The 19,787-nt window shown below is 41.2% G+C and overlaps 1 protein-coding gene across 5 annotated transcripts in view; it reads left to right on the forward strand.

Moving 5' to 3' along the window:
* SEC23IP (SEC23 interacting protein) overlaps nt 1-8,863 on the forward strand; it is a 48,215-nt gene extending 39,352 nt beyond the window's left edge. For 4 of the 5 annotated variants that reach the window (XM_081268604.1, XM_081268605.1, XM_081268606.1 and 1 more), the window contains one exon: nt 7,183-8,863. The gene's annotated coding sequence lies outside the window, so the exon portion shown is untranslated. Of the gene's footprint in view, nt 1-4,822; nt 4,866-7,182 lie in introns of all 5 variants that reach the window. The other variant, XR_014019046.1, reaches the window with a different exon arrangement.
* Nucleotides 8,864-19,787: the final 10,924 nt, after the last annotated feature.

The following is a 19,787-nucleotide window of genomic DNA, read 5'->3' on the forward strand; positions in this document are numbered from 1 at the left end:
CGACTACCTTGCCTATCCCTTTTAAATTAGAAAAGCAAAAGCGTGGTCAAATACTCTCTCACACCTATAGACTAGGCCTGTGGCCACCCTAGCAAAGGTGATGCTGTAAGTATTCCCAGTCTTTAGAGAAGGAATAGAGAAGAGGGTTAAGTCTGTGATGAGTGTGCCAGTCTGTGTTTTTGTCATGCTCTATGTTCCTAACTGTCCTCCTGAGACACTGGATACTTGTTTTTCATCACTAGATAATGCATTACTTTTAAAAAGACATTTTAAAGCCTTTGAAAGAATGGAATAAAAAGTACTGATCTCTACATTGCCAAAATCAAAAGTAACTCCTAGCACATTTTGGTTTTCTGGTAGTAAATGATAAATGAAGATTCCCTTTAGCCTCCACTTTCTCATTTTAGAGAGGTAACCATTTTCACTGGGGTTCCCTTAGAGAAATTTTTATGCATATATTCAAGTAAATATTCATGCATTTTAAAACAAAGGGATCTCATTCAATATATTGTCTTGAACTTGGCTGTTTTCCGTCAGCCAAGCAGCTCACTTGGTATTCCTATCGTGTGTGTGAGCCAGTTTCCTGTGAATGAACATTTAGATAATTTTCAGTGTTTTTTAATGCTATATATTAGGCAGTCTTAGTCAACAGAATAGTTTGGTCTAAACAACTACTTTGTAATTGTATTGTATATAATTTTATCAGTTCCTACCATTTCTGATATTGTAATATTTCAGAATAGTTTCATCTAAAAAATAATTACATAATCACATCGTATATCATTTTATTAGTTCCCACCACTTCTGATATTATAATATTAAAATAAACTGAATGTAATGTCAAAAGCTTCTCATAGTACAGATTTTCAATTATAAAATAGTTATTTACTTGATGGACAAATATTTATTCAGTACCTACTGTGTGCCAGACACCCATTTTTATGCTGAGGATAAGTAATCAACAAGATTGCATCCTCACCTTTAAGGGATTTACCTTCTACTGGGAGAAGATTGACAGTAAACCTGATCCCTTTAATGCACAACTTCAAATATTTGTAGGTTTGGTGGAGAAGATTAAATTGGAAATGATAGAGGGCAGCTGGGGTGTTTTAGTCAAGCTTTTTTGCTGCTGTGATAAAGGACCCTGCCAGCACAAATATAGAGGAGAAAATGTTTATTTAGGAGTGCATGGTTTCAGAGTTCTTAGTCCATAAAAGGCAGGCTCCATTCCTCAAGGCTCTCACTGTAAGGCAGAACATTATGGTAGAAGAGTGTGGCAGAGGGAAGCAGCTCACATGATGATCAGGAAGCAAAGAGAGAGACTCCACTCTGAAGATACAAAATATATACCCCATAGCCATGCCCCCAATTAACCACTTCCTCCAGTCACACCCCACCAGGCTCTAGCCACCACTCAGTTAATTTCGTCAGGGAATCAATTCATTAGTTAGGTTAAGGTTATAGCCCAATCATTCCTCCTCCAAATCTTGCATTGTCTCACACATGAGCTTCTGGGGGACACCACATCTAAGCCATAACATGGGGCTTATTTCCAGGAAATTCCTGGCTGAGTTTGATGACATTTGGATTAAAATTTGAGTCTTGGGTGAGAAGAAGGTGGACATATGCGGGGATGGGGGAAGAAAAAGCAGAAGGAAGAGCAGCTGCAGAGGTCATGAGAGGGGAGCAGACCTGCCGTGGTTCAGGGACAGAGAGCAGACAGTGTAGCTGGAGGTGTGAGTGAAGGCAGAGTGGGGGTGAGGGAGTCAGAGAGATAGGTGGGTTTGATGATGAAGAACCTGGTTCTAAGTGGGGTGAAAACATTGCAGGCTTTCGAGAAGAGGAGTGACATGATTTGGTTTCTCTAGAAAGCTTGTGTGGGTGCTGGGTGGAGGGTGTCCTATTAGTGGGTCAAGGAAGGAACAGGGAGGATAGTTAAAAGGTCAGTGGTGACTGATTAGGGCACAGGGTTAGCAGTGATGAGAGGTGATAAATCTGGGTCTGTTTTGGAGGAAGAATAGTTCATGACTTTCCACCATGCGACCAGCGCACTGGTTTCATTAAAGAGGTTCTTGGCATAAAAGTTAGCTAGTGAGATCAAAATAAACACACAGACTCAATTACCTTTTTCTATGACCAGGTCCGAGACAGCTCCCCCTCTGGCTCACACCTCGAACCACCCGGTAGGGCAGAAAGGATTACTTAGGGCTAGCAGGAGAGAGAGAGAGAGCACGCCAGGGAGTGGCCTTTTATTGGGGAACAAGAAATTCAGGGGAGAATTCCATCCAATGAAGGTTGAGGGGGGCAGCACTCCAAGGTCAGGGTCAATGATTGGCCTCCAGGTTAGTGGTCAGTCACACCCCCCACACGGACAGGCTCTCGCACCAGGAGAGGGTCGGGAAAACTCCGACACAGTTTAGCCAGAGCGCCTCACACCCAATCCCGGAGTTGCCCAGTCACGTGTGAGAATGGCTCCCCACAATGACTTACTGGTGAATTCACTGTGAGGGAAAGAATAATTCAGGGTGACTCTTAGGATTTTGATGTGAGCAGTTGGGTGGTCAGTGTGCATTTCCCTGGCAAAGCTGTTGTGGGAACAGATGTTGTTGGGGTGTGGGGCATGGGGAATGAGTAGTTCTGTTTGTCCAGTCAGTAGTTAATGATGTTGGCCTGAAGCTCAGCTCAAGGTAACTTTGGAGTATATGCTCATGGGCATATACTTGCTATTTGAAGCTGCAGACGGTGAGTTCACCTAGAGTGTTGAAGGTGGAGAAGGAGGAGCCAGTGAAGTGAAGAAAACCCAAGGGCTGTATCTCAGGGAGGCTCAGGGAAGATTGCTTCAGGCAGTGTCAGATGCTGCTGAGAGGTTAGGCAAGAAGAGGACTTGGATTCAGGAAGAGATGGGACATCATCAGTGACTTTGATCAAAGCTGTTTTAATGTCTTGGCAGGAGTCACAGTGGTTGAGAAGAGGTGGGGGATTAGTGAGGAAAGAGCTTTGCTGTAAACAGTAATGGAAGTAAGGCAGAGGGTGGCAGTGGATGGTAGTAAGTTGTGCTTATTTGCCAGTAGGAATAATTCAAAACCAAGGGGAAAATTGATAATATAAGAGTGCGAGGGGATACTTGATGGAGGAAATATTGGGAAAGGAGTGTGATGGGAGGCATGGGGCCAGGGTAAGGTGGAGAGTTGAGCCTTAGGAAAGGAGCAGGGATGCATCCCCTGCCCTGGAGGAGGGCATAGAATTCAGACACCGATTGCAGGTGGGAGGAGGAGGGTCCTGGGGTTACTTCAGTTTTTGCTCTGAAGTGTGTAGAGGGTTTGAGAGGTTGAGGAGAGAGGAATAGGTGATATTACCTCAGTGTGGGAAAAGGAATTTACCAGCCTGGGGTAATAGAATTGTATTGCAGGCCGAAAGCCCGTTTGCTATTTTGGTCATATATTTGAAGTCAGTACAGTTGGCACAATTGCCTGGCTTTTCTTTGGTGATGTTCTGCTCCTTGGGTGAAGTTCACAGTAAGCAGGTATTTAGGTTTGCCAGTTAAGGGTTAGCCGATAAGCGGGACAGCAAGGGAAAGACAGACAGGAATGGGAGATGACAGAGACTTGGTGGCAGGAGAGATTACAGATGGGAGTGGGGAACACCCTCGTTAGTGATTTGAAGATGGGAATGGGAGGTTTTGGTAGGAGAATTGTGCCATTTGGAATGGGGGTTTCATAGTGTGACAGCACCAATCAACTCTATCATGATAGAGTTGATTGGTGCTTTCATACTGTAAAACAAATGCTCCACGTACTTGAAGGCCATTTTTAAAAGCAGTCATGATAGTGACTCAGACCTTAAGTCTGTTTATGTGGTGAATTGCATTTATTGATTTCTGTATGTTGAACCAACCTTGTATCTCTGGGATGAACCCCACTTTATCATGGTGCACTATCTTTTTAATGTGTGTATGTGATTTGCTAGTATTTTATTAAGAATTTTTACATCTATGTTCATAAAGGATATTGGTCTGAAGTTTTCTTAATGTGTCTTTGTCTAGTTTTGATATCAGGGTGATATTAGCTTCATATAATGAATTCGGAAGAGTTCCCTCCTTTTCTATTTTCGTGGAATAATTTGAGGCGGATTTGTATTAGCTTTTTTTTTTTTTTAAAGGGTCTGGTGGAACTTGACTAAGAATTCATCCAGCCTTGGGTTTTTCTTTCTTTTTTAAAAAAAGTTTCTTTGTTTTTTCTTTCTTTCTTTCTTTCTTTTTTTGTATATAACACAATACCTTTATTTTACTTATTTATTTTTTTATGTGGTGCTGAGGATCAAACCCAGTGCCTCACACATGCAGGTTAAGCGCTGTACCACTGAGCTATGATCCTAGCCCTGGTCCTGGGCTTTTCTTTGTTGGTAGGCTTTTGCTGATGTCTTAAATTTCATGATTTAAAATTGATCTGTTTAAATTTTCTGTATCTTCCTGATTCAATTTGGGTAGGTTGATTCTAGAAATTTGTTGATGTCTTCAAGATTTTCTAATTTATTTGGATTATAAATTTTCAAAATAGTTTGATTATCCTGTGTATTTCAGTATTGTCTGTGGTGATATTTGCTTTTTCTCATGAATTTTAATTATTTGAGTTTTTTCCCCTCTTTCTTTTGGTTAGTTTGGCTAGAGTTTATCAGTTTTGTTTATTTTTTCAAAGAAACAACTTTGTTTTGTTGATTTAAAAAACATTTTTTAAAGATTTCAATTCAATTAATTTTCTCTCTGATTTTGATTAATTTCCTGTCTTCTACTGATTTTGGTGTTGATTTGTACTTCTTTTTGTAGGGCCTTGAGATGTAAGAAATACGGAAAAGAGCTGGGTGTGGTGGTATGTGCCTTGAATTCTAGCTGCTTAGGAGGCTGAGGCAGGAGATTGCATGTTATAGACCATCCTGGGCAACTTGCTGAGACCCTGTCTCAAAATTTAAAAGAATAAAAAGAACTGGGGATGGAACTCAGTAGTAGAGTACCCCCTGGGTATCACACACACAAAAAAGAAAGAAAATACAGAAAAGAATAAGCAACAGTAGAAACTACCCATAATCTTACCAACCAAAAATGTTAAAGTATTTCTAAGTCTGTTTTACACTGTTTGCTATTTTATAGCCTGTTTTTTCTGCTTAAGATGTTGTGTAATTTTCCCATATCGGCCTATACCGTGTGTGCATGCATGTGCTCATGTGTCTGGTATACTTACAGTTCTTGTTTGCTTTTCTGAATGAGTTATATAAACACTTGATTTAGATTTTTGAAGTGACAGAAGTGAAGGATCATCTTTTTTGTGTATCCTTCCAGACTTCTGCTTACACACAGTAAAATTTTTCATTTTTTTAAAGTGACCTTGTGTCTTGGAGAGTGTTCCATATCAGGGCACCCATCCATCTGTCCATGCACCCATCCATCTGTCCATGTACCCATTACTAGTGAAGTTGAGTATTTTTGGTGTATGAATATGCCTCCCTGATTGTATTTCTTCTTTTGTTAATTGCTTGTTCCTGACCCTTTTGTATTTTTTCTGGAGGTGTGAGGTAGGCTGGTTTTAATTTTTTTTGTTGTTGTTGTTTTGAGAGAGAGAGAGAGAGAGAGAGAGAGAGAGAGAGAGAGAGGGAGGGAGGGAGGGAGGGGAGAGTTAGTTTTTTTTTTAATATTTATTTTTTCAGTTTTCGGTGGACACAACTTGTTTGTATGTGGTGCTGAGGATCAAACCCAGGCCGCACGCATGCCAGGCGAGCGCACTACCGCTTGAGCCACATCCCCAGCCCCTTTAATTTTTTTTAATTGGTTTTATTTTTTTAAATACATGACAGCAGAATGCATCACAATTCTTATTACACATATAGAACAATTTTTTATACCTCTGTTTGTATATAAAATATGTACACATCAATTCATGTCTTCATACATGTTACTTTTAATTTTGTTTATGCTTTAGAGTTACAGGGCCTCATATATTAGTAAGCCATACCACTGAGCTGTACTCCTAGCCCATTTCCTGAGCTTTCTGGTCTTTTCTATTGACTTATTTATCTCTCCATCATATTTCATTGATTTCAGGTCATATACCCTATTTTAGCATCTTTAAGTTTGGAATGCATCTCAACATCAGCTGTTGGCTGTAAGTTGGTTTCTGAGAGGGCATGTATTGTTCTCTGCCAGCCACTGGGGGTCACTACCCACCTGGTCTACTTAAGCTGATTTCTCTACTTGAGATGTTCTTGGTCCATGCTGGTAGTGTCAACTCAGACCTCAGAATCTGCAGGTGGAGGGGACAACGGTACCATTCAGTGTACAGGGAATTTTCCCCCCTCTTCCCATGTCAGATAAGAGGTGTGAGGGTTTTTTGCCATCCTTTTTGCTTGGATGGTTTTTCTTTTTATGTCTAACTAATCAGGGTTGTGACCATTCGGTATCCCTACTTGTTTGAAAGTCTCCTGACTCCTTTGAGACTCTCTTTCCTGGGCATCTTTCATTTTGTGCATAAAACAATGGCATGCTCTATGGTGTGTTAATAATGGTAATTTTTTACTTTTGAATGTCTGGCAATACAAGTTCTCAGTATACCACAGTCTTGACTCTCTCTACCCTCTTAAAACAAACAAAACCCCAAAACAACACTCCTGGATTTTGGAAACCTCAGTCAGAACCTTTTATCTCACATAGGATTTGTTCACTCTAGTGACTTTATTTCCATATGTATTTGCTTATAAAATTTAGGCTAGAATCTAAGTTTTTAATACTAAACTGATAAAATAATTAATTGAAAATATTATGCTTGATTCATTCAGAGACCAGTTAAGCTAAATAATATTTTCATGTTTATTTCCTTTTATTGCTTTTTTAAAAAGCCTTAAATTAACCTGATAATTAACTTAAGATTTTGTCTTTCACTTTCCATACTTGCTTTGTTACAAAGATTTCTCTTGCTGAAATAACCTTGTGCCCTCCCAAGCCTTCGGATGGCACGTCTGAGGCTGTGCGCTCCCAGGCTGTGTTATTTGGAGGCCATCTGCAGTGTTTGCTCAGGAAGGTTGAGCATGAACCTGTATGTTCTTTCACTTCAGGAAGGAGCGGCAGTGCATTATATTCTTACTGTAAATTTGTGACATTTACCAAGTTTTCTTTTTAAGACTTTCTTCTCTTCACAGAAAGTCCCAGGGAAAATCACCTTGCTGAAAGAACTCTCCATGGATGTTCCCAGTCTGCTCCTGTGATGGAAGATTGAAAAGCGATGCGTCAACAGTTGTTCACACATGACTCTCAGGTGTGGGCTTCATTCAGAAGGCAACACATGGAGCGAAAAGGCAATGACAAAATCTACTGCATTTGGACAGTATGGATGAGAAAATGTAATTATAAAAATAATGCAATGAAAAATTCCTCCGATTTGTTTAGTTGTATAGTTGTCCAAGTTAAGTGTGAGTTAAATGAAGAAATATTTGTAGCATGCAAATGGTTATTTCTGTTTCTGAAAAACCACCATCAATGGGCTATTAAACTTACATTTTTCTTTTTATTAGTGCAGTATGTTCCTTTTATTCAGGTATGGACTTCTTGAGAAACTCTGGTAACATGATTTTCAGGAAAGATATCACACTTTCAATGTGAAGCATGGTTCTGAGCTGCTGGGATGCAGGGTCCTTTCTGAGGAAGTGGCCAAGGTCACTTGCAGCCCACGCTGGGTCTGCGGTGTTGTGGAGCCTTCACACTACCGGAAGCCTAGTTATGAAGTGCTTTGACTTTCCAGAAGTCCTGTGATGGGCTCTCTGGGAGTGTCCACCTACGCAAGGAGGAAGGAGCACATGTCAGGTTTCATTTGGTCATCAGATGAAGCTGGCAGTTGCCTCATTGCTGAAGTTCTACTTAACGTGAGAACCAAAGTAGAGGTTTTTGTTTTCTGGTTTATTAATTTCCTTTATACCAAAGTCTTTGAAAGTATGAAATGTTCTGCTTCTAGGCTGTAAAGCTACTTCACGAAAAGACTGCTCTGTGGTATTTCACTTTGTTTTACCATAAATTCAAATTATCCAAATATTTTCCTAATCCTACACAGAAATGCTGATTTTCTTCTTGTGTTATGTAGTGGAAACATTTTACATTGTTTATATAGTTCTCATGGAACATGGAATTTTTTGAAAGCTATATATGATACACATTTTTGTGTATATATATTCTAATTGGTGTGAATAAAACAGTAACATCAATGATTTTTTAAGCAGCAAACTTCTGTATTCTCATGTCTTCCTTTAATAGTATTCCTTTGAGCTAGGCGTGCTGGCACATGTTTGTAATCCCAACAACTTGGGAGGCTGAGGCAGCAGAATCGCAAGTTTAGGGCCAGCCTGGACAACTTAGTGAGACCCTGTCTTAAAATAAAATAAAAAGGGCTGAGGGATGTCGCTCAATGGTACAGTACCCCTAGGTTCAGTCCCCAGTACTGGGGGAGAAGAAAAATCCTATGAGTTCAGTGTCATTCCCTTTCTATTGTGAGTAGCTGCTTTGTAGCTAATACAGGAGTTTATAATTTGCTACTAATAGTAGAATGAGAACAGTAAAATTTTGGAGCTGCAGTTGACCCTGGATGGCCTGTATTCCAACCGCCTCAATTTTCTAGCTGAGGAACAACACTAAATGCCTTTTCCAGACTGACACATGGCAGATCTGGGCTGGAACACAGATTTATTGACTCCCTTCCAGCCTTCGTTTCTCCACACCAGGACAAATTGCTTTTCACTTAATTTTCACTTAACTTCCCAGTACTGATGAAATAAAAAAAAAGAGGGTTATTTATATATATTTTAATAAAATCCTGTTTGATTTTTCAACTTACAGTGAGTTTTGTGTTTTGTTCTGCCTGTCTTCTGAGTGATGGGTTAAGAGAAGGGCCTTTGGGCCATTGTCCATGGAAGAAATGTGTGCCAGGCCTGGATTCTTGCCATTTCATTTTAAACCTGAAGAAGCATAAAATAGAATTTTTTGGACCTGGCCGATGACCTATTTTTCCATCATTATACAGTCTTTTTGTAGTTCTCCTGAGGGCAGAGTCTGGAGCAAAGTCTTGGTCACTGTTGTCACCACCATGCCGAGCACAGAGTCTTTCCACAGAGTGAGGCACTTCCCAGATATTTGTTGAATAAGGGAATTTTTAAAATCAAAACCATAATTTGACACTTTGAAAGAGACCCGAGAGGATCATCTAGATGGGTGGTTTGCAGGGTTTTGAAAAGCAGCAGGACTCTTTCATTGAAAACATTTTCAAATTCCAGTTTGTAGACAAGATGAGAGCACAGCTGACCAAACTGCCTCCTCTCCTCAGGAGCAGCTTGAGACCTTACCCAGCCCCTGTTCTAGACTAATGCTCTTATCTTCCCTAGGTGGGGAAAATCAAGTCTTTAGTCATTCTGGAAGTGTTCATGTGCAGAGTTTGGAACAAAACTTTAAAAATGTTAGCATCTGAACTCAAAGGATAAGAGTCGTCTTACAACTGGCCAGAACCTCGAGCCTAGTGAGTCATGCTAATGCTGTAGTGCATGAGTGCATGTGGCTTCCCAAGTCTGACAGTCACTTGTGTTTCTTGAATCCAAGCAGATAAGCATGTTTTCTCTGAACAGTATGATTAAAAGAAAAGGAAACAACACAAGCTATAGTTATTTTTGAGGTAAGTATGTTTCCTGAAAGGTGTGATTGACATGGACCCTTGGGAATGAGCATTAGAGTAGAGACCACTGTGCTGGGGGGATGCTCTAAGAGCTGAAATGGTAACCTGGTGTGACTATAAGAATAACTGGAGGTCAGGCTTGTCCCAGACAAGCCAGGGTGACTGGCCCTGGTGGTGTTCATGTTCTGTTGTTTCAGGCATCTGATTGGGAGGCATCTCACCACCTTGGTGCTGGGCCGTCGTGTATGCCAAGCACTTGTTTGGTGAGAACTCAGTTTTGCCACTCAGAGGAGGGTGAATTGAACGGCAGACACTGGATGCTTTTCCTCCAAGTGTAGTTCTTATTATTACGTAGCAAGATGGCATTCTGAAAATAGGTTTGTTCCCGGGGCGAATTGGCAGTTCACACTCTTCATGTGCCAAGGTGCCAACGCTGCTCCTGTTGTCAGCCATTGCCCTGGGGAGTGCAGGATGGATGGTCAGCTGACTTGTCTGTTGATGTTTCTGTGATATTTTGACCAAGTTATCGGTTTTGTCCTGGTATTTTATTTTTACAAATTGAGCTCACCAAAAACTCAAAAGCATAGTAAACCTCCAGTGTCTACCTGTGTTGGCTTGTGTCCAAGCTTTACCTCTCAGTTGTGAATCCTTGTGCATGATTTCTTCCCACTAACTTCTCAGCAAAGTGTGTTTTGGTTTCGTTTTGTTCTGGGTCAGTTTCCTCTACCCAGAAGTTCCTCAACCTCATGGGGGAGCTGTAAGGATTAAACAAAAGTATGAGTAAGGCCCCTTTGTTGGTGAGCAGCACACAGTAGACACTCGTGGCCTTAGCTGGTTAGTACTATGCTCAGCACACAGTAGGCACTCGTGGCCTTAGCTGGTTAGTACTGTGTTCAGCACACAGTAGGCACTCATAGCCTTAGCTGGTTAGTACCATGCTATTGTTTTGCCACGAGTGCTCAGGTGCTGGGAAGACCAGGCCTTCAGTGGCAGGTCACTACCACCCTCATCCTTCCTGGTCATACGGTGGCCAGGATTCTGGCAGTGAGCACTGCCACAGAGAGAGAGCCTTCCTCTGCTCACAGAGCCGTCCGAGGAGCGGCAGAGCCTGGAGATCTGCAGGGGTGCAGGGTGTGCAAGGCTGGAGAGGTGCAGCCATTAGAAGGGGGGTGGCATGGCGTGTGTTGGCATGGGTGGAAGTGAGGGATGGTGATAATTATTTGCCTGTCTTCATCTGGCCTCTTGCAAAATGCCTTTGGATAATGTCAGTGTGCTACAATTTGACTCATTTGGAATAAGGATCAAAGGATGAAGAAAATGCTTATTTTTCTTCTTTATGCTTCAGACCAAGTGAAATGAGCTTGGGCAGTCCACATGTGTACCACTAGGGTAAATATGAAAAGATCACAGCAATCTTCCATATAGGACATTTTGTAGGGCATCATATAAAACAGGTCAGGGGTTAGCAAGAAAATCCATAAAATAGTGGACAAAATGCCGCACATTAGTCAGTGGTGAGCTGCAGCTTAGGTTCAAGGGTATGGAATTGGTGTACTTGGAATGGCCCACTGTGTTCTTTTATTTCTTGTATTAAAGTGTGACTCTGTGTGTGTGTGTGTGTGTGTGTGTGTATGTGTGTGTGTAACCCAGAGCCTCACATGTGCTAGGCAAGAAATCTGCTACTGAGCCACCCCCAATCCCTTGATGAATACTTATTTCTAAGACCTTATTAAGGGATGTGTACATACACTCAGAAGCACAGGGTGGTAATGAATCCCCATGTGCGGCTCTCCCAGCTTTGGTGGTGGTGTCTGGTACCTAAAAAGGTGAGTCCAGTGGCCAGGTGAAGGTGCACCTGTGGAAAGACACGAGTTGGGAGGCATCACTCATGGGAGCAACTGAAGAAATGAAGTTCCGTATGAAGTGCAGCAAGAGCTGTAAGAAGAATGTCAGGTGTACTTTTCATTAAACGATTTCAAAAGCATTTCCAGTGGTGCTTTCTCGTTGGCGGCCATGTGATGGCATTCACTCCTGTTGAAAGGAGCTCTGGGAGGTGTTTGTGCCTCTCGAAACTGACGCCCAGCTCGTTCTCCCAGGCCTCTGCTTCTCTCCAGCATCGACTGGCCAGTCAGAAGTTGCTCAGCCATTCTGAAGAACACTTCTGACTCTGAGCAGTGTCAGGTGGACTAGGCTGCTGCTGTTCTGAGTGCTGCTCTCTGGAACAGAGCTGGGGAGGGGACTCTGGTTTGTTGGGTGCCCACTGTTTCAGGCCCTGCAAGCTCACTTCCTGTAATGGTGACAGAAGCCCAGCTGAGGTAGGTAGCATCTGCCCTGTTTACAGATGAGAGGACTGAGGCTCGAGTAGGCAGACTAGCTGTCCTGCAGGGGAGAATCAACTGAGCTTACATTAAAAAAAAAAAAAAAAAAAAGAATAAAGGGAAGTCTCTGCTAAAAAGATGCCTTTTCAAATACTTGCAAATTGCCTGCCTCTCTTTTGCAAACACCTAGGCAATGAATTTTTTTTTTTTTTTTTTTTTTGTACAAGCAAACATCTTTTCAAAGGATACCTTTGAAAGAAGAGGTTAGGAGATGGGGACTATAATTTGCTGTGTTGCCTCAAGTAGGTTTTTTTTTTTTAATGGGATAAAAATGAAGGTTTTCAAATACGATTTTAAACAGGACCCAGGACTGGGGTGTAGCTTAGTGGTAGACTGCCTAGCATGGTCAAGGCCCTCCCAAGTTGATGGGAATACAGGCATGTGCCACCATGCCTAGCAAATTGTTCTATTTTATTTTTTTTAGTTTTGATGGACTTTTAAATTTTTTTATTTGTATATAGTGCTGAGAATCGAACCCAGTGCCTTACACATGCTAGGCAAGTGCTCTTCCACTGAGCTACAACCCCAGCCCAGTTGTTCTATTCTTAAAGAGCATAGAAAGTGTCCCTAGCCTGTGTCCCCATCCCTAGCTGCTTTGTGGTCCCTGTTGAGGGTTGGTTCTCCATTCTCACGTCCACTGCTCTGCTTGCTGAGCCTGGGTAGCTGGGCTTCCTCTGGCTCCATCTATCCTGACACCTCTGCTTCCTAGCTTATCCTGGGAAGCCTTTCCTAGCTCCCCATACCATGGGAAGGGACAAGCTGATGTCCTTGGCCCAGAATTTCCATCCTCGCTGCCTGCTCCCCAGCTTCTCCCCTGGCCTTGCTTTTTGCTCCCTCTGCAGAAACTGAGCCCAGTTATTCATTCATGTCCTTCGAGGAACAGCCAGAGTCAGAAAAGGACTATGAGGACCCCTTCCTCTCTCCTCCCTGGCACCTGCAGCTCAGTGCTCCTGCACCCCCTTCCCCAACCAGGACGGGAACTGTAGCATGGAAGCGTCTAGTCACAGTCGCTCCTTGGCCCTCGTGAACTGTAAGCTGGAGTATGAATAACGCCTTCACCCCCGCTCTCCAGTGCTTATGCAATGCCCTGTTGGCTGCGGTTGCTGAGGAAAGAAGCTGCCCGTCTAGAATAGGCTGCCATCTGGGGAAGGTGGCCTTGTTGGTGGGAAGTACAATTCACTTCAGGGATTTTGGATTTAATGCTCTTTGTTCATCTGAATGAAAACCTATTATAAAGCGTTTTGTCTGTGGAAAGATTTAAACCTCTCCAAATTATCATGTGTCAAAACATTTGTTTTTGCTTCTTTTGTACCTATGATAGCTTTGCCTAGAGAGACTTAATTTGCCTATTTTGAAGTGTGCCTTCTCTGTTATTTGTATTAGGACTTCCTGCAGTTCACGTCTGGCTGGGCCTTTAAGTCTCCTTCCAGCTTGCTTTTTTGGTTTTCCGCTCTGAGGATTGAACCGAGGGCCTGGTGCGTGCCAGGCAGGTGCTCTGCCTCCGAGCTCCACCCCAGCACCTTCCAGCCTGTTCTATCCTGAGTGTGAGAGAGAGAAAGCAGGAGAGATTTTGTTTCAGTTCTAGGGCAGCAGCTCTTCTCTGTCTTAGGATTGGAACACATACTCGTGGTGTTCTTTCTTTTTTAAAATTTGTTCTAATTAGTCATACATGACAGTAGAATGCATTTTGACACATCACACACAAATGGAGTGCAACTTCTTATTCTTCTGGTTGTACATGATGTAGAATCACACCAGTTGTGTAATCATATGCACATAGGACCATATGTCAGGTTCATTCTATCCTTCCTACCCCCCATATCCCTTCTCTCCCTTAACTCCCCTCCCAATCCAAAGTATCTCTATTCTTTCCTAACCCCGCTCCCTACATTTGTGAATTAGCATCACATATCAGAGAAAACATTTGGCCTTTGGTTTTTTGGGATCAACTTATTTCATTTAGCAGAATATTCTCCAGCTCCAACCATTACCAGCAAATGTCATAATTTCATTTTTCTGTAAGGCTGAGTAATATTCCATTGAGTATATACACCACAGTTTCTTTATCCATTCATCTGTTGAAGGGCACCCAGTTTGGTTCCACAGTTTAGCTATTGTGAATTGAGCTGTTATAAACATTGATGTGGTTGTGTCATTGTTGCTGATTTTAAGTCTTTTGAGTATATACCAAGGATTGGGATAGCTGGGTCAAGTGGTGGTTCCATTCCAAGTTTTCTGAGGAATCTCCATATTGCTTTCCAGAGTGATTATACCAATTTGCAGTCCTACCAGCAATGTATAAGTGTACCCTTTTCCCCACATCCTCACCAACATTTATTGTTACTTATATCCTTTTTTTTTTTTTTTTTTTTTGGTACCAGGGATTGAACTCAGGGGCACTCAACCACTGAGGCACATCCCCAGATCTTTTTGTATTTCATTTTAGAAACAGCATCTCACTGGGTTGCTTAGGGCCTTGCTAAATTGCTTAGGCTGGCTTTGAACTCGTGATCATCCTACCTCAGCCTCCTCGAGCTGCTAGAATTACAGGCATGTACCACTGCACCTGGATTGTTATTGATATTCTTGATAATTGCCATTCTGGCTGGAGTGAGATGAAATCTCAGTGTAGTTTTAATTTCATTTCTCTAATTGCTAGAGATGTTGAACATTTTTTCATATATTTGTTAACTGATCACATTTCTTCTTCTGTGAAGTGCCTGTTAGTTCCTGTATCCATTTATTGATTGGGTTATTAGTCTTTCTGATGTTAATTTTTTTGAGTTCTTTATATATCCTGGAGATTAATGCTCTGAGTGCAGGTGGCAAAGATTTTCTCCCATTTTGTAGGCGCTCTCTTCACGTTTTTGTCATGATGCATTTTTTAACAACTTAAAAAATAAGAAAAAAAATCCAGTAACCTTGAAAGAAAATATTCATTCTCTTATCTCAAAAATGTAAATTAAAATCTGAAGAGGTGTTTTTTTTTTTAAACTATGATTCCACCTTCCCCGCTTTGAAACAGGATCTCCCTATGTTGCCAGGCTATTCTCTAACCCTTGGGCCAGAGTGATCTCCTTCCCCAGCCTCCTGAGCACACGCCTGGCTTAGCTGCTAATGAAAAAGATGGGCATATTAAACTCACATTGCTAGTAGGGAAATTAATTTGTATGTTTTTTAATATTTATCTTTTAGTTTTAGGTGGACACAATATCTTTAATTTTTTATTATTATGTGGTGCTGAGGATTGAACCCAGTGCCTCATGCATGCTAGGCAAGCACTCTACCACTGGGCCACAACTCCAGCCCCGTGGTATGTTTTTTCCAGAAAACAGTTTGGTGTAATAAGGTATAATGTAATGGTCTGTACCTATTAACTCAGTAATCACATTTTTAGAAATAATCTTAAAAAAAACCAGAGATGAATATATGCTGAATTATTAGTCTAAATTTCTAGTCTTGGTAACAGGTATCTTAATCAGACAATAAAAACTCATAGATGGATCAGATCATTCTGTTACTAGAAAATCAAGTGACCCTCTATCTATTGGTGGCAGGCTGGTAGTACAGTTATATGAAGTCAGCACTCTGTACAGAAGCAGCACTGTCACTGTAGAAATAACAGGTGGGTCACCTGTATGTAAACCGACAGGTCTGAGACAACAGAGAGGCCCAGCATGTAATTGGACTGGAGTGGGGCTCCAGAGTCCTCCTCACCAGTCACAGGTGATCTGAGAGGGGAGCAGGTGTGGTCACGTTGTAGATCATGCCAACAACACTGGAGTCCAGGCTCCTAGGGGCAAGTTCATTGGTATCCAACTTGAATCTAAAACTGATGAGTTACTTCATACCTCACTCCCATGTTTGCAGTGAAGGAGTGGTGCAGGGCCAGCCTACAGACAGGGAACAGGTCAGAAAAGTGGTATGGCCTGTCCAGCATCACATAAAGATGAAGTGGTAGAATTGTGGACAGAGTAAAGAGCAGAAATTTTTAAATGAGATGAAATTCCAAGTTTCACTTACGAGTGTTTCTCAGGGAACACGTCTCACAGCACGTTCATCAGCATTTCGTTTCAGTACATTTGGAAGGGAGAGGAGATTGTATACATCTGAAACAGGATCCTGTCCCTCCTAGGTGGACACAGCCTGTTTTTGCCTTTGTCTGCCTCTCGTCTCTGTTGATCATGTGCCTCCCCGGGGCAGTTGTGTCTTCACTTTGATGGTTTTTGTGAACGTCTTGTTTTCTCTCTGTTACTACATGCCTGTCCCGCTCTCCTTCTTGGGTCCTCTTGCAGGTTCCCACAATCACGTGTGGGGGAGCAGCTGCATGGTGAGGATGGAGGTTTTATCTGATTTAAAATTCTGAGCCTTGACCCTTGGGAGCTGGAGTCACAGCTGCACATGAGCTTGCAGAGCATCTTTAGTAGTGATGGAGTCTTCCTTTTCTTGAATTGCACGTCTGCTTTGCAGATGGCTTTAGAGACTTTATTTCATTTGCTCTGAATGTTCATTAAAGGAGGAAAGCTGGACAGGGATGATGAGCTCCATTTTTTCACATTTTTCATTTAAAAATTTTTTTCATTTTTAATTTATTTTTTCCACGCATTTTTCTCATTTTAAACTGACAAATAAAAATCGTGCGTATTTATGGTGCTCAATCTGATGTCTTGATCTTGCACCCATTGTGGATTGCCAAATCAAGCTAATAAATTTGTATTACCTCACATCCTTGGATGGTCTCCATCTTACAGATGAGAGCGCTGAGGCTTCTGGAAGCTGTGTGACTTGTCCACAGTGAGTCAGGAAAAGTGGGAAGCTGGGACTTCTGTGGGAGCCTCCTATCCTAGGCCCAGTCCTCTTTCTGTGGCACTGTTTTGTTTCTCTTTGGAAATCTAATATTGATTATTGATAACTCTGAGAGGCCCTAAAGTAGGTAGATACAAAACAGTTTCTGGTACCATGTTGGATTAAAAAAAAATTGGAAAATGCAAAGAAGTATTATTGAGAAAATAAAAATAAAATGTATTCCATCCTCTCTTTTTGCATTTTTTTCTTATAAAAATGGGATCACATTATATGATGTTTGGAATTGCTTTTTCTAGTTCCAAGATCTTGAAAATTTTTTCATTGCTAACAAAACAACAAAAAACTTTCATAAAATCTATTTTTTTGCATTACAATTCTTATTGCACAGAGCACATTTTTTCATATCAAGTATGTTCACGCCAATTTATGCCTTTATACATGTACTTTGTGGTTTTTTTTGCATTACAACTCTTAGTACACATATGTACCACTATTTTTATATCTCTGTTTATATATGAAGTATGTTGATACCCAATTCAAGTCTTCATACATGTACTTTGTATAATGATGTCCCATGAAATCTATTTTTACTTAGCCCTCTATTATTTGATTTTTGTGTGTGTGCGTGTGTCTATGGATGGAAAATAGAGTTGTTGAGGATTCACCCTTTGACGAGCCTCTTTTTAGAGGAAGCTCTGTGAATGTTTGAGTCAGGTTTGAAATGTAACCACAGAATGTACGAAATTTCTCTGAGGCTGAATAAAACAGAAATTGCTAAGGAAATGGGACTTTATTGGATGAATATTGTCCAGGGCTTGGCACATCCCCTCTGAAGCTCATGAGGGGTCTGGTCCCTGAGTGGCAGCACCAGTGTCCACCAAAAGTATGTTAAATGTAGGTTTAGACCTTAGCAACCCAGCTAGGCAATAAAAGTGATCTATTTTTCAGTAAAAAATGAATCCTAAAGAACCAGACAAGAAGATGGAAGAGAAGAAGAGTCAGTTACGGGAAGCGAGTGACTTCTGTAAGGCATTCTCTACTAGAACTCAGCAGCCCTCTAGTCCATTTATTGGAGCTTTCAAGTCCGATTCAGCCAGAAGGAGAGAGTTCATTACAAAGTTGCACCTTGCTTCCAAATATATAAACTGGTTTGGCCAGTGGGTGCCATTCAAATATGGCTCACACATATGGTCATGTAACTCAGTGGCCATTTCTGAGCCAATCTGAGAAAGACTCTGTTTTGGAAAGTTTTGAATTATCTTGTTTATGCCTTGTGTATGATTTGCATTGTGTTTATTTGTTTTTGTTCAGATGCATATGTCTGATTTTAGTATTTGGGCTGACTCCCATAGCTAGCATTAGTAATATTTTAAACTCTTTTTGCAGTGTCTGTGGCATTTCATTTCATTTATTCTTACTTTAAAATGAAAATTTCCCCTGAACATAAAAATTTATTTTCAGAAAATCTAATTATTGGCTGTAGGTATTATTTTCCCCACAAACCTGTTCAGATCTTTAATTTACCTCTTAGAAGCTCTTAAATCTAAATTATGCATCTGAAAGGAGAAGGGAGAGATCTGAATAGTCCACCCAGTGTTTCTCTTGTTAGGGAGTCTTGTCTCCTTCTTGGCTATTTACCCATCCGATTCAGTTGGATAGGTAAACTGGTATACTAGCTTATTGTATACCAGACCTCCTCCTAGAAAATAAAGCATACAGAAAAAAAATCTATTTAATAGAAAAAGAGACCCATCAAGGAAGTGAAGACATGAGGGGCCAAGATCCAGAACAAGAAGGGAGGACGGCAAAGTGATTGGCCAAGGCAGAAAGTGATGACTGAGAGGTGGAAAAGGTGATTGTAGAGGTTCTGGCTTACCTATGGGACTGAGGGGACAAAAAAATTATATTTTAGGGTATACCAAGGAGGAAGGACTCTGGTTAAGTACCCTGGAATTCCAGTTTGAACTTCTGACAGTAGTAGAGCAGCCCTCCCAAAGATTGAGGCTCAGACTTAAATCAGCTTCATCCTTGATTATTTCAAGGAAATTTAACCTACTCCAAGCCACCTGCAAGGAGCAAAACAAATCCTTTTGGGAGGAAGATTGTATCACCCAGAACTTTAAGTTGTCTCCACAGTTTTTCACCCACAATGTCTAATGTATGTAACTGAAAACCAAAAAAGACAACATGGTAAACAAACAGATCCAGGTGTTGGAATTATTAGACGGAGTCTTAAGAGTAATTGATTAAATATTATCAAGAAATTAGATGACAATGTAGAGACTTCTAAAGAACTGAAGATATAAAAAAGAACTCAATAGTAATTCTAGAATCGGAAAATATAATAACAGAACCTAAGAATTCAACAATGAGTTTCACAACAAAAAAGGCATAGTTGAAGAGAGAAATGGTGAATTGGAAGGCAGGTCAGAAAGAAAGAAACTGAAGCACAGAGAGGAAGAGGACAGAAAACACAGGAAAGAGTGTAACTGGAGACCTTGAGAGCAGAGGACAGAGAACAGGGCAGGAGCAGTAGTTGAAGGGATAATGAGGACTGTCCCAAACTGGTGAAGCACTAAACAAGCTGGATAAATGCAAAGAAAAGCAGACATTAAGACCCATGATGGTAAAATCCTGGGTGACTTCAAAATCGCTAAAGTCACTACTTGACAATAATGGTCTAAATAGAAGGTCTAAATAGACCTTCGCCTAAATGGTGCTATGTCTTAGTTTTGATTTGACTGTGTTCCTCAGAGGTTCATGGATTGAAATTTAATTCCCAATGTGAGGCATTAAGAAGATGGATGCTTAATCTGACTGGTGTTAAAAAGGTGGGGACTTTGATTAGATAAGGTCATCTGGGTCAGCCTTGTTTGAGCCTGGTGGCTTTATAAGAAGAGAGACCAACGCA

This window comes from Spermophilus citellus (genome assembly GCF_964194105.1).
Source record: "Spermophilus citellus genome assembly, chromosome: 15".
Classification (NCBI taxonomy): Eukaryota; Metazoa; Chordata; class Mammalia; order Rodentia; family Sciuridae; genus Spermophilus; species Spermophilus citellus.